Source organism: Odocoileus virginianus, chromosome 14 (genome assembly GCF_023699985.2).
Source record: "Odocoileus virginianus isolate 20LAN1187 ecotype Illinois chromosome 14, Ovbor_1.2, whole genome shotgun sequence".
Lineage (NCBI taxonomy): Eukaryota > Metazoa > Chordata > Mammalia > Artiodactyla > Cervidae > Odocoileus > Odocoileus virginianus.
The window spans coordinates 24593021-24615583 of record NC_069687.1 but is presented as its reverse complement, the minus strand read 5'-3'; positions in this window follow the sequence as shown (position 1 = coordinate 24615583).

The following is a 22563-nucleotide window of genomic DNA, read 5'->3' as shown; positions in this document are numbered from 1 at the left end:
CCCACAACATTACATTTTAATGTAGATTTAAACAAGTCTTACAAAAGATCAAACTGATGGTTGAAAATATGTTTGTGAATCTATATCATTTCAAGTAATCAAAAAGAAAGAGGAGGTCAAGTGAGTTCCTAAAGAAACAATTTTTATTGTGACTGAAAATTTCAAAATTAGTCTGTGTGTTCTTTTGCATTAGTAAAATAAACAAAATGAATCCCCCTGTTTCATTTGTGAAATCTTTTCTGTGGATGGTTAACACAATGAATTAACTTGATTAGTCTTCAAAGTAATTTAAAGTTTCAGTGTAAATTCCCTAAAGCAGAATTCAAATATAAATAAGTCATGGATATCTACAAAACAAGAGAATTCCAGAAAAATTCTGCTTCATTGATTACTCTAAAGCCTTTTACAGTGTGGGTTACACAAGCTGGAAAATTCTTAAAGAGATGGAAATTCCAGACCAAATAATCTGGATCCTGAGAAACCTCTATGCACATAAGAAGTAAGAATTAGAACTGGACATGGAGTATCAGATTGGTACAAAATTGAGAAAGGGGTACATCAAGGCTAAATATTGTCACACTGCTTATTTAACTTCTATGTAGAGTACACCATGCAAAATACCAGGTTGGATGAATCACAAGCTGGACTCAAGATTACTGGAAGAAATATCAATAATGTCAGATATGCAGATGACACTACTCTAATGGCAGAAGGGGAAGAGTACCTAAAGAGCCTCTTGATGAAGGTAAAAGAGAAGAGTGAAAAATAAGGTTTAAAACTTAACATTCAAAAAACTAAGATCATGGCATCCTGTCCCATCACTGCATGGCAAATAGAAAGGGAAAAAGTGGAACCAGTGATAGATTTTCTCTTCTTGGGCTCCAAAATCACTGTTGACGGTGACTGCAATCATGAAATTAGAAGACATCTGCTTCTTGGAAGGAAAACTATGGCAAGTCTAGATAGCATATTAAAAAATGTTCAACAAAAAAAAAAGACATTATTTGCTGACAAACTTATGGTTTTCCCAGTAGTCATGGACAGAGTTGAGTTGGACCATAAAGAAGGCTGAGCATGGAAGAATTGATGCTTTTGAATTGTGTTTCTGGAGAAGACTCTTGAGAGTCCCTCGGACTGCAAGGAGATCAAACCAGTCAATCCTAAAGGAAATCAACCCTAAAATTTCATTGGAAGGACTGATGCTGAAGCTGAAGCTCCAATACTTTGGCCATCTGGTGACTAAAACTGACTCATTGGAAAATACCCTGATGCTGGGAAAGATCGAAGGCAGCAGGAGAAGGGGACAACCAAGGATGAGATAGTTGGATGGCATCATCGACTCAATTGACATGAGTTTGAGCAAACTCTGAGAGCTAGTCAAGGACAGGGAAGCCTGGCGTGCTGTAGTTCATGGGATTGCAAAGAGTCAGACAGGATTGAGCAACTGAACAAAAACAACTATAAGACAAGGATAATTCTTGGACCAAAACACTGCTAGAGCTACATACTAGTGCAAAGCATTACATGTTATTTGCTTATGCACGCTGTCTATACAATGTCACTAAAAGATATGAAATCATGGCTTCTATATTTTCCCTGTTCTATTTTTCCACATGATTTTATCATTTTTTTTTTTCTGACTGAGCGTGGAATGCTGAATATTGAAAAGATTTTATCAAAAATTATTTAAAAGGGTATTTAGAAATAATCCATTCATGCATCTTCCACTCTCAATAATAATAAAAAATATTCTCTCTTCATTTGATTGTAAGAAACAGAATAATGCTTTTAAACTTTTCCTTTCAAATCCAGTCTGTGTGCAAGCTCAAGCTCATATATATTTACAATATGAAGAGAGATAGGAACTAACCACATTTTCAAAGCAGATATTCTTTTCTGCATGCTTTTTTCTCTGCAAGGATTTAGAGTTAGTACCCATGATCATTAAAAATTTATACATAACACAGCATTCTTATTAAAAAAAATGTTCATACAAAAACCTGCCATTCAACTAGATGACAATTTTATAAGCCACTTCTTTCTTTTCTTGACAGCCTATTTATCCTACTATATAAAATCCTTGAAGGAAGTTTTGCCATAAATGATAGTGTGTTTCACAGGTCATGTTATTTGCAATTTGTCATTCTCCATCTTGCAGGAAATTGTTCATGATGTCAACAACACCTGAGCAATATATTAACATGCTTTGCATGCTTTGTGAATAGATTTTTCTTTTATTTTTGATGACAGTCAAGACAAACTATAAATTGTTCTCATTAGTTACACATTGTTAAAAAAAAAAGATATGCATTAAACTGTATATTTTATTACATTGTGATGTCTCTAATTATTGTGTCTTGCTTGTTTGGTAGAGAAACATACTTTTGATTATTCATTAACTCATTAAAATGTGCATCAATTCTGTCAACATGCTTATATCAAATGCATGATAAATTCAAGAAAAAGTAATTTAGGTAACAGGTGATGAAAACTGTGAGATAGTTTCTACTCTTGTACATCTCAGGAAAAGCAAGAAAAACAAACATAAAATCATGTATTTTAAATGTAAGTGCTTTTGTCTGTGCATATCTGTGCTGCTAGAATCACCTGCTGGTCTCCTTCCTCTATGACCATGCTTGTGGTGTTGACACATGAAGATTCCAGTTCCATTATATTAATACATTCCTCACCTTACAGCCTCAGACAGAAATGGAAGAGGGCAGTTCCTTCACTGGGGGTTATAGCCAGACATGTGACTCAAGCTTAACCAACTGCACATTCACCCTTTCCATATGGCCTTTCAAAGTGGGTCTTTTGGCTCAAGAATTGGGAGTGTTTTGTATTGTTGGGTCATCACTATGGTGACAGCAGTAATTACCCTGGAAGTTCCAGCATGGCAGCTGTGATCCTGGCAGAGGGACTGGTGGTGACATCTCGAATAGAATAAAGCTGCTGTGTGTCCTTCTCCATAAATTCTACTTTCTGGCCTCCATGGACATGTGCCTTGTTATAATTCCAGAACTGCTGTCTCTCATTGAATCCATTTACGTCTGCTTCCAAAGTACTTCCCTCTCCCACCTGCCAAAACACAAACAAACAAACATCTAGGGACAGAAAGAGCAGTTAAAGTGATTTTCATAGCTTAAAATAAAATTTGCTGAACAATAGCTTTTGTCCCCAAAGAGTGAGATTAAGATAAAAAGAATAAAATCCCTTTTCATGTATGTATACTATAATAGTCCAATGCAATTTGATTTCATGTTTTCTTAAATTTATTTTGTCATTCATTAAAACATGTAATATGACAAGGAACATGAAAAGACTGTATATTGTCACTTAGTTTATTTAACTTATATTCAGAGTACATCATACAAAATGCCAGGCTGGATGTGTTACAAGCTGGAATCAAGATTACTGGGAAAAATATCCACAACATCAGATGATGCTATCAACCTCACATGGTACCAGCAGATGATATCACTTTAATGGCAGAAAGCAAGGAAGAACGAAAGAGCTTCTTGATGAGGGTGAAGAAGTGGAGTGAAAAAGCTGGCTTAAAACTCAACATTCAAAAAACAAAGATCATCCAGTTCCATCACTTCATGGCAAATAGATAAGGAAACAATGGAAACAGTGACAGACTTTATTTTCTTGGGCTCTAAAAATCACTGCACATGGGGACTGTGCTGTGCTGTGCATAGTCACTCAGTTATGCCCCGCTCGTTTCAACTTTATGGACTGTAGCTCTCTCCCTAATAATGAAAGAATTTATAGCTTCTCACATTCTTTTCATGTAAAGGTTCAGTATATTTTACATACCTTGTTATGTTTGGTTCTGCAAGTCCTTAATTTCTAAATAAGCATCGCAATATTGTTTTTCTTTCAGAATAATTAGAGCTATTTATATGAGTTCTGTACTATAATTTCCTACTGGTTATTGTATTATTAAGCTTATTAATTTCTCAAGTTATTGCACTGAGGCCAGAAACTGTGGTCTTTATCTACTTTCAATGATTGATTAAAGGTTATCTATTGCTTTGAGAACATGAATTTTGAATAGTTTTAAGACATTTGGGAGCTCTTTACATGTTTATCTAGCTTAATTTTAAATTTCAGTATAAATCTATTAACTCAGACTTGTTAGTTATGCTCTTCAAAATCCATATAATTTTTTAATTGTCTATAAACTTTCTTGAAATCATTTTGAGAGGTGAGATAATTGTGGGTCATGAATTTTTCCATTTTAATATTGCTATTGCCCATCCTTCTTTTTTTGGTTATTATTGTTATTTATTTGTTTTCTTTTATTAAGTAAAGAAAGATCTCTTCACCCTTGTGCCAGTCAAAATCTCTCTGGTACATTCAGACTATACCGGAAAGGAATGAATCCCAAGGTTGTAAACTTATCCCCAGTTTCAGAGAATAGTCATTTTCTCTCCAAGTATTCTTTTTTTAAGTGAAGTATATTTGATTCATGAGATTGTGTTAGTTTCAGGTGTATGGCAAAGTGATTCAGTTATATATTTACATGAATAAATGAATATGTATATTCTTTTTAAATTCTTTTCCATTATAGATTATAAGATATTAAATATGACTCCCTCCACTATACAGTAAATCCTTGTTGTTTATCTGCTTTATACATGGTGTCTCCAAATATTCACCTAAGTACATAGCTGGCAGCTATGCCCAATCAGTCTCTCTCTGACCCAGAGAAAGGATTTTCCACATTGATATCACCAACAGGTTTGATTCTATTTATGACTATGCATAGTCAATGAAAAATAAAAATGCAGTGCTTTTAATTAAAAAATTCCTCAAAATTTCAAGACAGTAGCAGTAGAGCATTCATTGCATCAAGTGTTTAGTCCTTTCGTCTGGGACATGACTGCCTGCACTGAGTATTTTCCCATAAAGCTGACTCTTCCTGTTTGCAGTGGTAATGTTTCCATCTCCTACCTCAGCCACTTCAAGAGAAATATGAGGGAAAAAATGGGATTTAATTGCTTTTGCAATCAATGATTTTCCATTTTAACATACAATGGAGTAAAATCTATGGAGCCAAAGACATTATTGAAGTTCAACAGTCAAAATAAACCTCTAAGGTGTTATATATACTTTTGATTTAATAGTGTATACAGGATTCTTTTTTTTTTTTGAAGCATATTGCCAAACTAAGGAATTTAAACAATTTAAAAGTCAAATTATGTTTGGGAGTAAAAGGATATATTTAAAATGCATACAATTTAACTTTTTTACTTATTTATAATTTTATTCTGATTTTACTCTCAATATTATTTTACAAAGTTTTTTCTTAGTTATATAATTGTTTTAAATTTTAGTAACATGATATTTATTATTGCTATTAGTGTGAGTTTTATTTCAAAAACTTTGTTATGTTGATGATGATGACTGGTGATGGGGAACTCAATGCACATTTTCTATGAATTATTTGTATTAAGATTATCTACATGTAAGCATTGATGACTCTGTTAGTTTATGGTAAATTAATTATTTACCATTTGCTCTTTATGTTTTTTCTATTGATATAATTTTATTGATAAATGAATCTGTTGTAATTTCAAAACTAGAAAAAATGTATGGCCATGTCTTCTCAATGTAAGTGTATTACTTAATTTTTAAGTCCAAATGCATCATAATTCAAAGTTAATTGCAAAGACTTTGTGTTAAATTATCCCAACTTATCTTGCTCTTTGTATTTATAAGCTCTTTAACCTTGCATGTATTCAAGATATCACAGTAGCCTTAAAAGCTTATTACAAATGATGGCTTTTTCACTTAGATTAATCTGCTACTATGATACAAAGGGTGTTTTATTAAATATTCATTTTCTTCTATCAGCACTGATATTAGTAATTTAAGTTTGGCCATAGAGTAATCAATTAAAGTAAAATGTGCTGTGTGAACACTAAACCTAACACATTAATTTAATCTATTTTGGCTATTCCTGCTGTCTCACAAATCATTTCTATGGTTACAACACATTTGTCAAGGTTTCTAATAGAAAAATATTCCGCAGTGGCAAGGCCTATACTAAATAAACATAAGATTTATGAATAAAAAATAAATTTTGATCTAATTTCTATAAATTGACATTTTTCTAAAATCACAGAATACATACAATAAAACTCAGCTAAATAAAATTTTGCTTATTGTTGTGGAAAATGACTGTGTAAGATTAATCATAGGAGGTACACAAATGATTATATAAGAAGAGCCCAAAATTTAATTAACTCTGTGATAAATCAAGGATAGTGAAAATACAAGCCACATTTTAGACCTGACATGTAACTGGAATTGTGTCCAAGTATCATCTTTTCCTTTGAGATAAGATTTTTTCTCATATTCTTAGTCAATCCTGAATATTCATTGAAAGGATTATTGCTGAAGCTCCAATACTTTGTCTGCATGCGTGTGTGCTAAATTCTTTAGTCACGTCCAACTCTTTGTGACCCCATGGACTGTAGCCCTCCAGGCTCTTCTGTCCACGGGGATTCTCCAGGCAAGAACACTGGAATGGGTTGCCATGCCCTCCTCCAGGGGATCTCCCACACACCAAGGATCAAACCTGTGTCTCTTATGTCTCCTGCGTTGACAGGGGGGTTCTTTACCACTAATGCCACTGGGAAGCCCATACTTTGGTCACCTAGTGCAAAGAGCCGAATCATTGGAAAAGACTGATGCTGCGAAAGATTGAAGGCAAAAGAAGAAGAGGGTGGCAGAGAATGAGATGGTTAGATAGCATCACTGACTCGATAGACATGAATTTGAGAAAAGTCTGGGAGATAGAGGAGGTCAGAGGAGTCTGGCATGGTACTGTCGGACATGATGGCAAAGTCAAGGCAAAGAGCCTGGCAAAGAGTCAGACATGAGTTAGCAACTGAACAACAACAAATTAAGCAAGTGTCATTATTTCAGTGGGATATAAAGGACAAGAGACTTCACAAACAATATTGTCTGAAATCGGATATAAAGGACAAGAGACTTCACAAACAATATTGTCTGAAATCTTAGGAATCACTATTGCAAATCCTTAAGCTGATAATATAAATATGGTGCTGGTAAATGTACTCATATTGTATGGAATTTAATTTTACCCTGAAAGACATCTGGCTTTTGCCCTTGACTTCAGGAGATTATCTCCTTTGGAATGCTATGCCTGACAGGAGTATTTGACCACAGCAGATTAAGGCTGATGTTGACCAGGATTGAAAGACCAATGATATGGTTCAGATTAGGGCTTTGGGTTCTAAAATATCACTTGAAATGTAGACTGAGATCAACCAGGGGACAAGTGGAACCCCATCAGTGACTGAATACTGAAGCTGAATGCCTTGTGGGCTGCCCTGGTTCACAATGGCCTGGTTCCCTGAAATCTTAGGGAACTGTTGCATTTGGATACCAGCAAGGCAGCACATCCTGATTTCACAGAGAGAGGACTATGGAAGCTCTGCATTTAGTACTTCTCTAAACACTGCTGTATGTGTTTTTTGTTTTTTGTTTTTTTCCTCTCAGCTAATTTTAATCTGTATCCATTCTTTGAGATGAACCATAAGCAGACTCCAGTGAGTTCTGTCCTGGACTTGAAGTTAGTGTCAGAAGGGAGGATAGTCTTGTTTTATTTAGGACTGTGTTCCCTCTAACTTTGCTTAAATGCTTGTGTACTACTCATTGCATTGGTTAAAAATTATATAATATGCTATTTTTTCTGATCCTGGACAAATAAACTTAAATCTGTTAATGTAAAATGATCCATAAAAGATTGAACAAAGAACCATATACCTAAAAACAAGTGTTACAGTAAATGTAACAGATATTTCCAGTGGTTTTAATCTTGCCATCTAAACCTATTTAAATGTGCATAGTCACCTGTGGAAAACTAGGAGGTAGAGTTTTAAATCTCTGTGGCCCTATTGAAGATTTTAAAGTCTCTGTGTATAACATGTATAATGATCTTGGCTTATAGTTTTTGGTTTCCTTTATATCTATTTCATTAAACTTTTGTAATTTAAGCTGAACTCTCCATGGCCAATTCACAAATCAGAATTTCTATTAATATTTCACTTTCAACTTTAGTCAAATCTTTCAATTGTACTGCACTCTCACTGGAGTTTGAAAGAACTGAGAATCTTTGCACAGCTGACAGCAAATTTTATTTCCTGTCACAATCACCTTGTGTGTATAGTAAATAATTTAGTACGCCTTTTCATTAACATTTTCAGTTCACTCTCACCTTCATCCTTTGCTCTAGTGTGACTGTCTCTTATAAATGAAGGTTATTTCCAGAAATCTCTTTCTGCTTTCTTAATTCAAGCCTATTGTTCTTTAAACTAGAAAGCATCGTTGCTTATGTCTTTTGGTCTGTGTTTTGTTGGGCACAATGAACATAAACTCTGCCTTCAGCAGAAGTCTTCAGGGAGAAAAATAAGCAAAAATTATAGAGTCCTGTAATATGTTCTATGATGGATTAAATAGAACATATCAGGATGATCTAGCCAGATCAAGGACAATGGAAAGGTCAGTAACTACTTCCCAGAGAAAGTGCTATCTAAGCAGCATTCATTGTCAGCCTATAAAACAAACTATAAAACACAGCCCTAGTCAATTAGGTAAGCTCTGAGTAACATTTGCCTTTGATTTTACACCTATGATTCCCTTAAGCAGTATTTCTATTCGAAGAGTGTCCATAGTAGACTGCTGCTGCTGCAGCTAAGTCGCTTCAGTCGTGTCCGACTCTGTGCGACCCCATGGATGGCAGCCCACCAGATTCCCCTGTCCCTGGGATTCTCCAGGCAAGGACACTGGAGTGGGTTGCCATTTCCTTCTCCAATGCATGAAAGTGAAAGTGAAGTTACTCAGTCGTGTCCGACTTTCGGCGACCCCATGAACCGCAGCCCTCCAGACTCCTCCGTCCATGGGATTTTCCAGGCAACAGTACTGGAGTGGGGTGCCACGGCCTTCTCCACGTCAATATTTATTTCTAACCCCCAATTCATTTTCCAAACAATTTCATCCTTCCTTTCACTTTTCAGGCTTCCCAGGTGGTACTAGTAGTAGAGAACCCGCTTGCCAATGCAGGAGAGGTAAGAGACGTGGATCTGGAAGATCCCCTGGAGGAGGAAATGGCAAGCCGCTCCAGTATTCTTGCCTGGAGAATCACGTGGACAGAGGAGCCTGGCAAGTTACAATCCATAGGGCAGCAAAGAGTGGGACACAACTGAAGCGACTTAGCATGCAAGCACGCATGTAATATCCAGAGTGAAATGAGCCAGATTGATATAAAAAGTTCAGCTTTGCAAGACATAGATCAAGTTGGCGCTTACCTGTAATCCCAGCTACTTGGGAGGCTGAGGATTGGATCACTTGAGCCCAGGAGTTCTGGGCTTCAGTGCGATGTGCTGATCGGGTGTCTGCCCCCTAAATTCGGCATCAGTACTAACAGCTCCCCTGGTGGCTCAGTGGTAAAGACTCTGTCTGCCATGCGGGAGACCTGGGTTCAGTCCCTGGGTTGGGAAGATCTCCTAGAGGAGGAAATGATTGCCCACTCCAGTATTCTTGGCTGGAGAACGGGCTACAGTTCTGGGATCACAGAGTCGGACACGCCTGAGTGGCTGACACTTTCACTTTTTTTTCTCTGTTCAGTTCACCACTGAAATTACTTTAACAAAGATAATGATCTCTTTTCAATCTTCTGATTATATTGAGTGAGTGTTAAGTGGCTTCAGTCGTGTCTGACTCTTTGTGACCCTATGGACTATAGACCTCCAGTCTCCTCTGCCCACGGGATGTTTTAGGCAAGAATATTGGAATGGGTTGCCACGCCCTCTTCAGGAGATCTTCTCCACCCAGGGATCCAACCTGCATCTCTTAACATCTCCTACATTGGCAAGCAGGTTCTTTACCACTAGTTCCACCTGGAAAGCCTTCTGATTATATTACCTCTAAGAAAATATCCTTTCACAGATTGCATATCTAGAGCTAAATATATAATCTTTCAATGAAAAGGATTTGAAGTTGACCCTTCAGTTCTACTATTCTTAAAATCATATTCATTTTTTAACTTCTTAATAACACATTTAATGTTGATTTCCACAACATTACTTTCATAATTGTTCTGTTTCTATTGAAGTGTTCCTTATTTTTAATAATGATAAAATACAAATAGAATTTACTATCTTAATTATTAAGTGTCCAGTTTAGTAGTGTTTGGTTTATTTACATATGTCACCAATCTTCAGAACTCTTTCTGTTTTAAAAAATTGAAACTCTATAAGCACTAAGTGACAATTTCCCATTCCAATCTCTCCCAGCCCCTGGCAACCAATAACTAGTTTTCTGTCTATGAGAATTTGGTTAGTCAAATTAAATCATATAATTGAAATCATACAATATTCATCTTTTAGTGATTGGTTTATTTCACTCTATCATGTTCTCAATGAACATTCAAGTTGTACCATGAGTCAGAATTTTCTTCCTTTTAAAGGCTGAATACTTTTTTATAGTATGTATACACAACACAAGTTTATACACTCCTCAGTTGGTGGACAACAGGTTGTTTCTATTTTAACTGTTGTGAAGTATGCTGCTGTGAACAAGAGTAGACAGGATTGAGTCCCTGCATTCAATTATTTTGGAAACATGTCCAGAATGGGATTGCTAGATTATGTGGAGATGATGCTTTCAGCTTTTATGAGAAACCGCTCTTCTATTTTCCATAGCAGTCACACCACCAGCAGCATAAACTGGGTCAAGTTTTTAGATATTCTTAGTAACACTTACTGTTTTTTGTTTTTATGGTATATCCTAGTGGATATGAAGTAACTTCTCATTGTGTTTTTAGTTTGCATTTCCTTAATAATTAGTGATGTTGAGCAGCTTCTCACGTGCTTCTTGGACATTTGTACATCTTGGAAAAATAGCTTTTCAAGTCCTTTGATCATTTTTTAACTGTATTTCTTTTTTTTTTTTTTTTGCAGTTTAGATTTATTGTCAACTTTTTAGGAGTTCTTTAAATATCTTAATATTAACCTCTTTTAAGAAAATATTAATTTATTTTCACTGTGCTGGGTCTTTTTAGTTACATGTGGGCTTTCTCTAATTGTGGTGAGAGTGGTCTACTCTTCATTGCAGTTCACGGGCTCACCATTGCAGTGGTTTCTCTTATCGCAGAGCACAGGCTCTAGGCACCCAGGCTTCAATAGTTGCAGTGTCCAGGCTCAGTAGTTGTTGCTCATGGGCTTACTTGCCCCACAGCAAGTAGGATCTCTAGGACCAAGTATCAAACCCCTGTCCCTTGCATTGCAAAGTGGATTCTTAACCAATGGACCACTGAGGAATCTCAGAGAGAGAAGTCTCTCAGTCGTGTCTGGCTCTTTGCAACCTCATGTACTGTAGCCTACCAGGCTCCTCTGTCCATGGGATTTTCCAGGCAAGAATACTGGAGTGTGTTGCCATTTCCTTCTCCAGGGGATCTTCCCAACCTGGAGATCAAACCTAGGGGTCAAACCCAGGTCTCTCACATTGCAGCAGATGCTTTACCATCTGAGCCACCAGGGAAGCTCTTAGCCTGTTATATATGATTTGAAAATATTTTCTCCCAGACTATGGGCAGACTTTTGGTCTGCTGATTGTGTCCTTTTGAGAGAGTCAATTAATAGGCAGGTTGATAGAAGTTCGGGGTCCCTGAGGAGGAGATAAGGGTCTGGAATTCTCAAGGAGGAAGAAAGGACAAACATTATTTTTTGTTTACATTCCTTAGTAAAGATTATAGAACAACAGTGCAACCTGCTTGAGGACAGTTTCTCCTTGCTGAAAACCTTCTGACTAATCCTGGTATTTTAGAATGTATATTATGGGAGTGGGTCTGGTAAGATCTTTACAACCTCGAGACATTCTTTTGATTTAATGTAATAGCCAATTAAAAAAGTATATAATTCCCTTGCTAAGACTAGTGAGGGGGACACTCTCCATCTCCCTTCTGATGTCTATGTCAGAAACTTTCTCTGTCTCTTTTCTCATTTTAATAAAACTCTGCTTCACAAAAGCTCTTTAGTGATCAAGCCTGGTCCTTGGTCCTGAAGTTAAATCTTCTTTGGAGAGACACCTTTAACTGTAAGCCATCACTTTCATGTACACAGTTTTAAATTTTGATGCAATCCAAATCATCTATTATTATTTTCATTTTTATGACCTGTGCTTTTGAAGTCCCAGGCAAGAAATCACTGCCAAATCCAATATCAAGAAATCACTATCCATGTTTTCATCTAAGATTTTTGTAGTTTTAGCATTTATTTTTTAGGTATCTGACTCATTTGAACTAGTAATTTTATATAGTTTAAAGTAAATTCCCAACTTCATTTTTTTTTTCCATGTGAATATATAGTTTTCCCAATGCCATTTGTTGAAAAGACTGTCCTTTCCCCATTAAATGATCTTGGTCAAAAATCACTGGGCCATACATGTGAGGGTTTACTTCTGAGTTCCTTATCCTATTTCACTGGTCTATATACCTGTTTTTATGCCAATACCATGCTGTTTTGATTACTGCAGCTTTTAGTTACCTGAAATCAGAAAGTGTGAAACTTCCAGCTTTGTTTTTCTTTTTTCAAAGTTTTCATTCTTTGAAGTCCTTTGAGATCCTCTATAAATTTTAGATTTTTTTTCTATTTTTACAAAAAATATCATTGGGATTTTGATAATAATTGTATTGAATCAGTAGATTGAACACTTTGGGTGATATTGATATCTAATATCATTTAAGTTTCACAACTCATAAACAGGGGGTATTTTTCTATTGATTTCTTTAATTGTTTTTAGCAAAGTTTTGTAGTTTTTAGGGCACAATTCTTTTGCCACCTTGGTTAAGTTTAGTCCTAAGTATTTTATTCTTTTTATGTTATTGTAAATGGAATTGTTTTATTTCTTTGTCAGATTACTCATTGCTAATTATAAAAACATAACTGAGTTTCTGTGCTAATTTTATATCCTGCAACTTTCCTGAATTCATTTATTAGTTCTAACAGATTTTTGTGGAATTTTCAATGTTTTCTACCAGTAAGAACATGATATCTGTGAAGAATTATACTACATTTTCTTTTCAATTTGGGATCCTTCCTTAATTCTTTTAAATTCACTGATCCACTTAGCTTCCATCTCTTTTCTTTTCTTTTTTTTTTTTTTTAAATATTGCTCTCCCTCACTTCCAACTTCAGTCTCCCACTGTTGATACTATAAAAAAAGCGATGCTTTCAGTTACCTATTTTATAATATTGAATTCCTTATCAATATTTTATCCCTGACTTTATCCCAGCCATATATTTCCAATGGCCTGCTAGAGCTCTCCAACTTGATATTTGCATGAAATCACACATACAGAATGATTAAAACCAAATATGACGACCATAGCAGTTCTAAACTCCTCGCTGGGCACTTAGCTGGTTCTGGAAGTGAGGTAGCTCTCCAGATGTGACACCACATTTACACAAGCTTTTCTACAACCCTTACCCCTTTCACCTTCTCACTTCAGCAAGGGGATGGACATGGTTTCCTAGAATGCTTTTCAATTTCTGACTTAGCTACTTACACTGTTCTTTTGGGAGACTTCTTAGTGATTCTTCCTCTGATTTGCCATGCTGCTCAGCTTCTGACACAGTTGTATAATGTTTCATAGTAAATTCCTTATTCCATAATACATATTAATGGTTCTGCTTCACTGAATGAACCTTATCTTATACAAAAATCTAAGTTACCTAACTTAGCATTGCCTGTGAAGAAACAATTGAAGGAAGTTAGAAAGGCAATAAGAATATTGTTCATGGAGGCTGAAAATAAGGTGGATTATGTTATGTATGGAGGAGTGTTTGCAACACTATGTTCATTTAATGTGGTTTATAGAAAATGTATCTAACCTAGTGCTTATGATGTTGAAAAATAAAACTCTCTCACACTCAGCTTAGCTAGCAGGAATAGGAAAATGCTTTTCAAACTAAAAAAAAGGCATTAGCATGAAATAAAAAACCTAATCTGGAGCAATGTCAGCAGAGTATCATGGTAAAGCTACTGGTACTGATTAAGGACTTTTTAATACAACATTTTACTAAAAAATAAAAGTCTTGCATTATGGACTCACTTAGCTATCCAAAAAGGACTGCAAAGATTATAAATAACAAGAGACACTGTGCTCTGACCCTTAGCCCAAAGTGCCTTGTCTCAGAAAGGTTTATTGGTATGGCTTCTGTCGAATGGAGAGAATGACATTAAGATATCAGCAGAGTTTTTAGGAGAATTGTGTAGACAGAAGTACCAACAGTTTAGACTAAAAGAGGCAGAGGCACTTTAAAATGAAAAAGAGTCTCAGGTCCTCCAAAGGAGGAAAAACTACTCAGCCTGAAGCATAAGACTATTCTTTGTGGAAAGAAAATAAAAGCAAATAAGAATGAATAATAAAATAGAAGTAAGAGTCCAAGGTTGGTGCTAGGTGCTTCAAACAACTATTCTGAAGGATCATATCAGCATTGTTCATTACCTTCCTTCAGAGCAGGGGAAAATGGTAATATGTGCCAGGCTCAATTTCAGAATTACTGTGAAACAATAATTTTTGTGAGAGGGTCTTTTGATATGCCTATCGTGTGCCTTCCATTCCAATGTTTTAAAAATAAGAGTGTTTACTGAAGCTCTCCCTTTCCTATATGTAGTAGGATGAATGGTGTCCTCCAACCCCAATATATATCCATATCTTAATTCCCAAATTATGAATATCATTTTTTATGGCAAAAGTAATATTTGTCTTTTTTGGCAAAGGTTTTTAATAAGATAGGGATCTTGAGAGGGGAAGCTTATCTTGGGTTGTCTGGGTATGCTGCCTCATCACAGGTAATCCCACAAGAGAGACAGAGGGAGATGAATGAGAGACAAATGGGGTAAGGGAAAGTTAGGCAGAAAGAGAGGTAGGCTGAGGCAAGAAGTATCAGTAGCCACAAAAAGCTGGAAGAAACAAATTCTCCTGAGAGACCTCAGAATGACCACAGCCCTGCCCTAATTCAGAGTTCCAGCATCCACAACTGATAAAGAATAAATTTCTGTTGTTTAAAACCACCAAGTGAGGTGAATTTGTTACAGTAGCTGCAGGACACAAAGTTACTATCTCATATTGTATATTATGTGGGGATGGTTTCCAAGATCAGTTGTCACTTTAGGTCATGGATACTGTCCCTGAGGATCTATATCAAAAGACCCACTCAAAAAGTCTTAATTTGATAATCTGGCTTTGTGTCTTTGAGCTTTTAGCATGGTTTGAGATTTTTGAGGTTTGAGTTTTATTAATAATTTGCCTTTGGAAATTACATAAGTTTTAGGCAGAACACATTCCTCAGTGAAATATGGGTACTCCCCAAACTTTGCTGCTCCTCTGATCTTGAGCAGGAATCCATTTCTCCTCGATTTATAATGTTGTCACTAGAATTGCTGCTCTCCTATGAAATGATTCCATTCTGTGTTAGCCAATTTCATACTGTTTACAATTGTTTATTTTGTTACTGTGTCTCCTATCAACTTCTCTGTTGGGGAAACCACATTAAGGAAAATCGAGTAAAGATTCTGAATTTACAGTTCCATCTGCAGGCAGTAAGTACATGACATCTCAAACATGCACAGTGAAATGACATATGGGAAAGAAGGTATTGGATATTATGAAACCAGAAAGAAGATTAAACCTGGTTATGGGGTTCAGAAAGTTGATTTTTTCTAACCATAATATGACCCTTTGGCTAATGATCCAGTGTTATCTTGGCAGAAATAAGAGTAAAGAATTATTTGAAGGCAAAATAGTTATCTGAAGAGGCCTTAGAAATAGCTGTGAAAAGAAGAGAAGCAAAAAAAATAAATAAAAAAAAAAAGAAGAGAAGCAAAAGGCAAAGGAGAAAAAAAAAATATACCCATTTGAATGCAGAGTTACAAAGAATAGCAAGGAGAGATATGGAAGCCTTGCAAAGAAATAGAGGAAAACAACAGAATGGGAAAGACAAGAGATCTATTCAAGAAAATTAGAGATACCATGGGAAATTTTCAAGCAAAGATGGGCACAATAAAGGACAGAAATGGTATGGACCTAACAATAGCAGAAGATATTAAGAAGAGGTGTCAAGAATACATAGAAGAACTGTACAAGAAAGATCTTCATGACCAAGATAATGGCAATGGTGTGACCACTCACCTAGAGCCAGACATCCTGGAATGCGAAGTCAAGTGGGCCTTGGGAAGCATCACTACTAACAAAGCTAGTGGAGGTGATGGGGTTCCACTTGAGCTATTTCAAATCTTAAAAGACTATGCTGTGAAAGTGCTGCACTCAACATGCCAGCAAATTTGGAAAACTCAGCAGTGGCCACAGGACTGAAAAAGGTCAGTTTTCATTCCAATCCCAAAGAAAGGCAATGCCAAAAAATGCTAAAACTACCACACAATTGCACTCATCTCACGCGCCAGCAAGTAGTACTCAAAATTCTCCAAGCCAGGCTTCAGCTGTATGTAAATTGTGAATTTCCATATGTTCAAGCTGTATTTAGAAAAGGCAGAGGAATCAGTGATCAAATTGCCAACATCCATTGGATCATCAAAAAAGCAAGAAATTTCCAGAAAAACATCTATTTCTGCTTTATTGACAATGCCAAAGCTTTTGACTGTGTGGATCACAGCAAATGTGGAAACTTCTGAATGGGATGGAAATACCAGACCAACAGACCTGTCTTCTGAGAAATCTGTATGCAGGTCAAGAAGCAACAGTTAGAAATGGACATGAAACAACAGACTGGTTCCAAATTGGGAAAGGGGTATGTTAAGGCTGTATGTTGTCTTCCTGCTTATTTAACTTATATGCAGAGCACATAATGAGAAACGCTGGGCTGGAAGAAGCACAAGCTGGAATCAAGATTGCCCAGAGAAATATCAATAACCTCACGTACGCAGATGACACAACCGTTATGTCAGAAAGCGAAGAACTAAAGAGCTTCCTGATGAAAGTGAAAGAAAAGAGTGAAAAAGTTGGCTTAAAGCTAAGCATTCTGAAAACTAAGATCAAGGCATTTGGTCCCGTCAGTTCATGGAAAATAGATGGGAAGTCAATTGAAACAGTGAAAGATTTTATTTTGGGGGCTCCAAAATCACTGCAGATGCTGATTGCAGCCATGAAATCAAAAGATGTTTGCTCCTTGGAAAAAAGTATGACCAACCTAGACAGCATATTAAAAAGCTGAGACATTATGTTGCCAACAAAGTTCTGTCTAATCAAAGCTATAGCTTTTCCGGTAGTCATGTATGGATGTGAGAGTTAGACTATAAAGTAAGTGAGCACTGAAGAATTGATGCTTTTGAACTGTGGAGTTGGAGACAATTCTTAAGAGTCCTTTGGACTGCAAGGAGATCCAACCCGTCAATCCTAGTGGACATCAGTTCTAAATATTCATTGGAAGGACTGATGCTGAAGCAGAAACTCCAATACTTTGGCCACCTGATGCAATGAATGGAGTCATTGGAAAAGATCTTGATGCTGGGAAAGATTGAAGGCAAGAGGAAAAGGGGACAACAGAGGATGAGATGGTTGGATGCATCACCAACTCAGTGGACATGAGTTTGAGTAAACTCCGGGAGTTGGTGATGGATCGGCAGACCTGGCGTGCTACAGTCCATTGGGTCGCAAAGAGTTGGACAGGACTGAGCGACTGAACTGAACTGATTATCTGAACAGGGAGCATTATGTAGAATGGCCCAGGGGTGAAGGGATCTAAGAATCTGAAAGAGGACCGCTGGAGTAGAATTAAGAAAGCAAGAGATAACACATTAGAGAAGATAGAAGTAAGACCCAGACATAGGGATCCTCAGTGAAGCTGTTAAGATTCTTTTACTTTTAAGCCTGAGAGTAATGGGATATTGAAAGGATTTTAAATTAAAGTGAAACACAGAATACTATTTGTTTTATGAAATTATTTTCTAAAATTTTGATTAAAAATTATGTTTAAAACCAATATAAATCTACTTTTAAGAAAGTTCCTTCTATTAATTGAGGTGAAAGCTAAAGGTAGTTTGAGTTAAAGTGTAAGATACAGAGAGAAGTACTTTTAGAAATATTTAAATATTAAGGCAGAATGTTCTCTCCATATAATTATAATAGAGTTTGTGGAATATTAGGATCACAAGAAAATTTCTCTCAGTTGGCACTGTTAGTATCATGACAAAATCAACCCCCTTTAATTGAAATAGCCAGGATATATGCCACAACTTATGATTTAAACCTACTCCTATTTTGGCCTATTCCACGCTTAAAGGTATATCTCCCAAGACAAACACACATATCTAAAATATAACATTTCAAAAGAGAAATAATCTAATGATTTCAAAATACACATTAAAATTAAACATTTATTCCAAGGATAAACAGAAAAATATAATTAATTAAACTGAAAATATTCTTGATTTTGACTAATATGTTATTCAATCAGTGATCACAAAGACTTTAAATAACTAAAATTTGGGGGAAATTTACTGCCTATCCAAGCATGAGTATTTGAAAAATGAATGCATTCATGATTACACTGAAAATTCTAGTGATATTTTAAGCGTATTTATGATAATAAGTGATTCAGTCTCAATTTTCTCTTAGTTTAGTGAGGATGTAAATTTAGTTTTCTAGGTTTTCTGAGGACAACATTATTAGAAATACAGTGATACTATTTATCCGCCAGTGTTTGCACATTCTCACCTTTGAGATTTTGCATATAAAAGATACATTTCTCTAGTTGTTCAGACATTGAGCTCAAGGACTATACATTTAAAGTTTTTGAAATATTTTCAAAATGACTGAAGAGTGATTTCCACATTAAATTGCCATGTAAATATATATGTTCCTGGGCTCTCCAGATGGCACTAGTGGTAAAGATCCCACCTGCTAATGCAGGACAAATAAGAGAAATGGTTCAGTCCCTGGGTCAGGAAGATCCCCTGGAGGAGGGCATGGCAACCCACCCCCAGTATTCTTGCCTGGAGAACCTCACGAACAAAGGCGCTTAGAGAGCTTATTCCATGGGGTTGCAAAAAGTTGAACTCAACTGAAGCAACTTGGCAAGCATGCACAAGTTCTGCCTCCATATTGCTGTTTTTGACCATCTCCATGGAAGGAACCAGAACAAATTACTGAAGAAGAAATTGTGTGACTGGACCTCTTATATTATTAAAAATTGAGAGGCTTAAAAAAACTAGCAATATGGGTTCTTTTTTAAAGTCTCAACATATGAACCTACATATTTGTTGCCTACTTTAGAGCACATCATATGTGACTCTCATACCAGTAAATAAGTAATGCCATTTTTAACACATGAAGAATGAATTCAAGATTCAGAAAATATCGTGAATTCCCTAGTGGTTCAATGGTTGGGACTTCACATTTCCACTGCAAGGGGCACAGGTTCAATCTCTGGTCAAGGAACTAAGGTCCCTCATGCTGCAGGGTGTAGCCAAATAAATAACAGGTTCCTCTGTTCATGGACTTCTTCGGTCAAGATACTGGGATGAGTTACCATTCCCTTCTCTAAGGGGATCTTCCCAATCCAGGGATAGAACCCAGGTCTCCTGTATTGCAAGCTGATTCTTTACCATCTGAACCATCAGGGAAGCCCAGATAATAAATACCAGTCCTTATAAAACAAAAGATTTAACAAAGATGCTTTTGTTAATATTAAAAAGATATCAGTAAATGTTTCTACTAAATACTACCATTTACTTTAATTTGCAGAGACACAGTCACCACAGCACATGCTCACATATCTAAAATAAACCACTCTTAGGTGGACGATTTGCTAGTAACATTAAAAAATCAATATTTAACCTGCTTACACACAAGAAACTAGATAATTATGAATTGAGGAATGGAAGATATTAAGCATAGTAAGTCTTAAATGATCATTTATATATAATACATAGTTTATAATAATATGTTATATAATATATAAAAGCTTATTTCATACAGTTTAATATGAATAAAAATTAGATACCTAATATTTATGATATGCAACTTGGTTGATAAAAATTGTTTCAAATAAAAGTCTTGATATATAATTTTGAAAACAATTTGACACCAAAAATAATTCAAATATTATTTTCTCTCCAGCTATTTTGTATAATTAGAATGTGCTTTGATGGCTAGGTTATGTTCCTCAACTATGAATAAAAAGTTTGAGAGGTTCTTCATAGTATTTTTGTTTCTGCAATGTTAAAAAAAAAAATCTGATACTATAACATGTTTTAAAATGTAAGCCTTCTCTAAACTAACATATACTGTCATTGTGATAGAATTTTATCTTATCTAGTGGTAAATAGTTAATTGGAGTTAGAAGGTAGACAAAATATACTGGCTTATATAGCCATTGCATTTATATCAAATTCAAAATATTCTGCCATATTTTTCATAGAATTCAAGTAACTTAAATCTTTTGTTAAACAAATTGGGATACTTACATCATGGACATGTGGCTACAGCACATTCATGAAAAACAATAATTATTAAAATATTTATATACAAATACTATGTTTTTAGTTTCTATTTGTAGAACATTAAAACTCATTTGTTTTTTAACTTCACAACTATTGCACCATTTTTTAATGAGGGAAATGCAACTCCCTTGGCTTTCCCTTATTTGTGTGTATTAGCATCAGCATAAGTCAGATCATTGCAATCAACCCAATTTACCCACAAAAGCAAGTTTCCCACTGGTAATTGTTTCTCCGCTGGAAATTCAGGCAGACTTACAGATTGGGTGGCCTACACTTGTTCCCAGATATGTCCTCACACTTATTTACCCCACTATTGGGAATTTGAGAGGAAAAAGCAAATCTTGACTATTTCTTTATTTTCCTAAATAAAAAATATATACTTTATTTAGCCTCAAATAATGCTTTTTCCTTCTCCTCTTGAAATTATGAGTTAATTCTAATTCAGAACAAAAAGAAAGCACTCTCTGAAAGAGTTTTAATTATTTCCAAATGCCTCTCTAGCATATAAATGCTAAACTGTGTGACTTTTCCATTTATGGCTTTGAGGAATAAACAGCTGGGATAAACAGCAGGCATTTCAAGATATTTTATTTATTTCTCAGCAGAAGTTTAAGCATATGTCATAATGATGGCATTTACATCATAATATATGTTGCTTCATACAGCTCTGCAAACCCATCAAAATCTGCACAAATGACTGTGGAATGGTAGAATAAGAAAATCCTATCAAACACACTTCCATCTGTTTCATTTCCAAAAGTTCAACTTTTATTATAAACTAAGCAACCGAAAATCAAAGTTCTGAAAATTTAATTGCCTTCCTTATATCTTAGTTTTAGTTTAACTTTTAGAATGATCTAATATGCCATGACATCAGCATTTACATTTTCTCTTCTATTTTTCCTTTCCTCAAAATCCTGTTACTTTGGCTTCCTGATAGTTAATCAATGATGTTTATCAGCTTATGAAAAAATATACATTTCAGATCAAATAGTCAATACCCTGTCAACTCCATAATAAAATCATCCTTTTGAGATTTATTAGGAAAGAAATAAAAGAGTTTTTGAATAATCGTAGCTCTTGTTAGTATATGAAGGACAGGCCATATGGATAATTGATCATATAATAATGTTTTATTAGATCAAAGGCCAGGGAGAACCTGAGGTAGAATGTGACTCTCATCATACTTTGCCCAAAGGGAAGAGAAAATGGAAAATCTGTCCCTTTCCAATTCAGAGAATTATAGAAAGGAAGAAATTAATAATGATTTTACAGATGTTTGGTTTCTATGTGACTTGAATGCCTCATTCCAGAACAAAATTTAGTAAGGGTTAAGGTAAGATGCTAAGTATATTTGGTTCTAAAAGCAGAGGGGCTCTGTCATGTCCTGTTTGAACCCTCAGAATACTGCTACTTGGGATAGGATGGTCCTGAGATATCGTGCAGCCTTCCACATTAATATTACTTTCATGAATTTTCATGAGAATATTTTTATAAACTGAACATTTTCCTCTGTCCACAAAATAGCTACAATATATGGGTATCAGTTCCGATGCTCTTACATAGGTGACCCTGGAGTAGAGGCAAGCTTGATACTTGTATATCTTTAATAATTTATAAGGTTACAATATTTTTAGGTAAACATATCTGCTCAATATTTAATTATATAAGTAAGACATATTTTTGCAATTTGTTTTTAATATCATAGTGTTCACTCTGATAGAAGAGAGCCTCTCATAGGAATCCCTTGTTAAAATGAAGATTCTGATTAAGTGTGTCTGCCTAGTTGGAAACTAAGATTCTGCATTTTTTAATGATATACCAGATAATCTGAGATGATTCTGAGGACCACACTTTAAGTGGCAAGATGTAACACATTATACTAAAGATGGAGAAGGTACTAGATTTGATAAGACCTGTTGTGCAATTCCTGAAAATTCATAAGCTACAAGTAAATTAGACATAATTAGTCATGCTAATTTCTCTGAAATAAAAGTCACCCGC